Source organism: Nannobrachium achirus (genome assembly GCF_963921795.1).
Source record: "Nannobrachium achirus genome assembly, chromosome: 23".
Taxonomy (NCBI): domain Eukaryota; kingdom Metazoa; phylum Chordata; class Actinopteri; order Myctophiformes; family Myctophidae; genus Nannobrachium; species Nannobrachium achirus.
This window is the reverse complement of record NC_137830.1, coordinates 18,155,225-18,160,583: the sequence shown is the minus strand read 5'-3', so window position 1 is coordinate 18,160,583 and position 5,359 is coordinate 18,155,225. Positions and strand designations below refer to the sequence as shown.

General features: G+C 38.1%; 1 protein-coding gene across 1 annotated transcript in view; it reads left to right on the top strand.

Moving 5' to 3' along the window:
* The first annotated feature begins 5,129 nt into the window (after positions 1-5,129).
* LOC308309168 (HMG box-containing protein 1-like) overlaps positions 5,130-5,359 on the top strand; it is a 29,401-nt gene continuing 29,171 nt past the window's right edge. Inside the window, exon 1 of the mRNA XM_080754644.1 lies at positions 5,130-5,157. The gene's annotated coding sequence lies outside the window, so the exon portion shown is untranslated. The remainder of the gene's footprint in view (positions 5,158-5,359) is intronic.

Here is a 5,359-nt window from a genome sequence, read left to right as displayed (position 1 = left end):
GAAACACATGGTGCACTCTTTGCAGCGACAGGTAGACTCGTAGCCACTCGCCAAGCCGGCGCTACTCACTGTACCTGACCCATCACTTTTCAGTCGGTAAAGGGTAGTTCAGACTCCCAAGCTCAGAACGATTCACGAGCAATGTGAATCAGTAGTAATAGGGAGGATGATAGTAGGGATTAAACTGCTACTAAATGAGCATCGATCTGTTTGTATCCGTTACGGTTTTCTGTTATTTTGTATTTTGAGTCCGCCACGTGTTCTTATGATCCAAATGGCACATTGTTATTATAAAGATGCACTTTTTCTTTTCACATTTTGTCTCAAGGATGAAAAAACTGCTGACTTTTCGTCCTAATGGTGCCATTTGCTCATCCAAGTTTTCCTGAGAGAAGGGGGAAAAAGCCAAAACGAGATGTTTTCCAGTATTCTACGTAGCCTATTTATTGTATTGTTATTACGCTTCAAACTTGTGAGATGAGACTTCCTCGTCTGATCATAAATGTTAATACACTTGTTTTGTTTTAGGCTGAACAGTTTAACCTGAATTAATGTGAAGATCTCAATATTTAAAAAAACAAACAAAACTAAGAAAGCTACATAAACCAAGGGCAAACGATTTTGTGTGTTCCACTAAACTAGGATTTAGGTGCCGTATGCCAATTGTTTGTGGTTGCCAACCGTGTTCATTTTGTCGACCAAGACTAATAGACTACAAGATTTTGATATTTTGTCGATAAGACTATGCTAGACTAAAACTATTTCAGAAGACTAAGACTATTATTTGTGTTATTCAAAATACTAAGACTAAATCTAAGTCTAAGACTAATAATGGCTGTAAAACTTAACGTTATGTAACTTCAATGAAATTAAAGCCAAATACATATTTTATGTATGGTTTAGTTTGACCAAGTAACAGGCAGTAGAAGACAATGACTTGTTCAGAGTTATGTGGTTATATTTAGCCCAAAAGACTTAGCCTAAAAGACGAAGACTAAAAGACTAAGACTAATCCCAAAAGACTAAGACTAAAAAATGTTTTGATATTTAGTCGACTAAGACTAGACTAGATTAAAACTATTTCAGAAGACTAAGACAGGACTAAGACTAAATGGTGTGTTATTCAAAAGACTAAGACTAAATCAAAATTTGCTGCAAAAATTAACACTGGTTGCCAATCTTTCTTTCTTCTTCTTCTTCCTCTCTTTTTTTTTTAAAGATGTAAAGAAATGCATATCTACATATCGTACTTGAGGTCTGTACTGTAGTGCACCAGGTTAGATGTTCACCATAGATTTTATAATAAAGTTTATGTATGAGAGTATACAGTACAGTGGTCAACTGTTTTGTTTATTTTTAATATGGTTCTGGTGTACCATGCTCAGTAGCAAAAAAAGAAAAGACAAAAAAAAACGAAACTAACTACAGTATACAAACTGAATGAACAGTTGATATTTATCACTTGATAGGCATTGCATTATAAGTTGTGGATGTTTGTTTACCGTCGCGCTGATAAGCTATATTTGAGAAGATGTAATTTTATACTTAATGTCTTGTTATAACTGCTAGCCCGTGAGCGAGCGACCTGTCCAACACCGAGGCTGAACCAAGCCTGATTTACTTTGTCTTACGACAGTGTTGTGCGAGAGTAAATTAACCACTTAAACCCTCGATTCTCAGTCATGTAGACCTAGGTTTACAACTGCACATAAGTTGGACCGCTTTTTAGGCGCCGTACAGACATCTGCGTCACGCATCATCATCTTATCGTCTGAGAATGGCCACTGAGGGCGCCGTACTAATGCATTCTCAATGCAAGGTTGTTTGGTGTTTTGTCGTTGCCGTGTCTCTTCAAGAGCGTACAGGCTGCGGTTGAGCTAGAGACACGTCAACGACAAAAAACCAAACAACCTTCCATTGACAATGCATTAGTACGGCGTTCCCAGTGGCCATTCTCAGACGATAAGATGATGATGCGTGACGCACATGTGTGAGCGCGGCCTTAGATTCTGGTTGCTCACTGCTGCGTTTTTTCGTTGCGTTTTGGAAATCCGAAATCCGCAAAAAACTTTTTTTCTGGACAAGGAGAGAGAGAGGAGAGAGAGAGCAAGGGACCCAGTGATTGACATAGCATGATGTTGATTTTATTAATTTTCTTGCTTCGAAATTCGCTCCGATATTCGGACGAAAAAACGCAGCAGTGTGCAAAGACCTTAAGAGCTATATTTTCATCCATTCCTTAACCCTTATCCCTAAACTTCTTTGCCCTTTTTTACTATTTTGATTTGATTTAAAAAATACTTCAAATAGCCGATCTACTTCGACACGTTGTGAGCTTGTAGATCAGCTATTTGAGATATTTAAAAATGTTTTTCAAAAAGAAATGGCAAAAGAGTTCAGGGACGAGGGGTAAGGCATGGATGGAAATAGAGCCCCAAATCTCTTCTCCAAAAATGGTCGATCTACAAGCTCACAAAGTGTCGCAATGCGACACGTTGCCGCGTTGTGAGCTTGGGGGAGCGGCTATTTTTGACCATTGTTCCCCCCAGAATAGGCATGCTAGGGGGTTCAAGTGACTGCCACTGCTTCCACAAAGATGACCTGCAGGGGTGTCGCACCAAATTCTGGGCCCTGGGTACAAGGATTCATTGCGGCCCCCCCATGAATGGTCGCATTATTATGCATTATTTTGTGCTTTAACTATTGAAAAATAGTAGTTATACAAGCTCACAGCGCGGCACCGAGTGCCTGTAGATCTGCTATTTTTGAGTTTTTTTTCAGTGGTACTCAAACTTTTTCATGTGAGGGACCCCCAAAATGATGTGTATTTGGCCAACGGACCGCCATGTCAAAATATTTAATTCCAGGGACCCCCCAGAAGCAAGATTTGAGATAAAAATGTTCGCTTAAAAAAATACATATATTCAAAGACTTGCACACATTTTCACGACTTTTAAAAAAATAGCAGATATACAAGCTCGCAGCGCGGCACTCGGTGCCGCGCTGTGAGCTTGTATATTTGCTATTTTTCAATAGCTAAAAAAATAATTCCAGGCCCCTCCCACTTGGGCCCTAGTAACTCAGTCCCACTTCCTCCCCCCTTGTGACGCCCCTGATAAGTGATAACCTGACGAGTAACGAGTTGCTTCCTCTTTCAGTATGACTGTCTTGCTCGCCAAAAAAACGTTCATTTTCCAGGAACAACATACAGTCAATTAGCCCTAACCTTTGGACACGTTTTGTACATTGCTGCTAAACTTTTAATTTAAAAAGAAATGTTTATGTCTTAATAGTGATGCTCCGTTCATTGCGTGTTTTGTACTGCCTCTTCTATTTGAAACAGATGTTCCAAATCCTCATGAATCGCTATTTTGTCACTGCATTTGTCTGAAGTTCAAACTCCAATGCAAGCTAGTAGAAGGGTTTTCTATTTGTCTACCTCTGCACACATGTAATACCTATTCCAACAACATGTGCATATATACGTATATCATATTTAATAAGAGTATTAGTGTGTTCTTGTATAGCCTTATTTGCAGTGTTGGGGAAGTTACTTTGAAAGTGTAACTTGTACAGTTACAAGTAACTCACCATGGCAGTAACTTGATCAAGTTAAAGTTATACCCCTGGAGAAATTTAACTTATAAAGTGTCAAGTTACATAGAAAAAGTAACTGAGTTACTTCAAGTTACTTTTTTTTCAGTGTTAAATTGAGAATGTACATGTGGTGTACATGAAACAAAATATAATATCCTACAAAAAAGTCACATGCCAAATAGGTTGGCATTTTCTTTAGTAAACATCTGTGTTATTAAGATAAAGTTAAAAAAAGAAGAAAATTATGATCTGTTGAGGACATTTGATCGTCAATCTTAACAAAACTTAAATGTAAAATTATAACTTCGCTTGTAACGTCTTTTAACTTGTAACTTGAGCCAAAAATGACCCAAAAAGTATCTCAGTTACTTGGCAAGTTACAGAAATATGAATGTAACTCAGTTACTTACCAGCAAGTTACAGCAAAATGTAACTTAGTTACGTAACTCAGTTACATGTAACTTTAACTTCCCCAACACTGCTTATTTGTATTGTTTGGTGTGCTGGCAATCTGTTTTTTCCCCATCCATCCTAGCAGTACTTTCACTCTTCATTTTTTCTGGTGTTCATGCCTTTGTAATGTTATTGAATTTACACTATTGCAGATTACTCCTCCGTTTTTTTAATGTTATTTTCACTATCACTGCAATAAAGTTAGTTTTTTTCTATGACAGAACGCACCATCTCAAACTTATTATGATTGTTTCTCAACATGTCCATTAACAATGTCTGTCGTTTAGCCACTAAAATGGTTCGGTTATGCCATATAATAGGGCAGTGGTTCCAAAACATTTCAGGTCGAGACCCAAAGGAGTCGTTTGCCCGCGACCCAAACTAGTGAAAACAGCAGATCTACGAGCTCACAACGCGTCGCTTCAAGCCGCGTTGTGAGCTTGTAGATTGGCTATATTCACTAGTACTACTTTATTTGTTTTCTAATTAATGGAATGATTTTTACTTGTATTTATTAATTAAATTACTTAGAACAAAACATTATATATATGTTGTATTCATGATTTTCTTTTTTCTATGTTTTGAAATAATAATAATTAAAAACAAAATATAGGAAAAAAAATTAAGGGACCCATAAAAATGCCACTGTTTGGGAACCATTGTCATATAGAGCAGTGTTTCTCAAACCTTTACATTTCAAGGTCTCTTGACAGCATACAAATGGAACCAAGTGGACCCTAACGGGTCCATTTGGTTGCATTTGTACACTGTTTAGAGTTACAGACTTGTATGGGGCCATTTAGAGCCCCATAAAGTCCCTGGAATCCACTTTGAGAAACACTGATACAGAGACAATATAATATAATTGTAAAAAATGTCTTCTTTCCAGCATCAACATAACCCACCCAAATCTTTTATTATTGAGGCCATAAAAAAAGAGGGTTAAAAAGACTACAATTAAAGGGTCTCCTCTGAGCCAATGGGAACGCGAGTAGCAGGTGACTGACGTCGGTTCCAGCCAATAGGAGGGCTCGGGGAGATGTGTTTACAACCAGCCCACCTATTCCGTGCTGGAAGACAAGACAGAGGCAGAGGACTGTGTTTTGGGTGAGTTGTGCAAAAAGAAAAAGTTCATTGAAATCTTTCGACATAAAAACACATTAAATCCGCAAAGCAGACGCGTCGTTCGGACCGTTGTGTCCCCGAACTAAACACACGATGAAACGATCAGACATGACAGCGCGTACATTTGTCGCAATTTAACGTTAAAAGCCCAGCCAGTGTTTCCAACTGGATTTTTTTTCCTTTC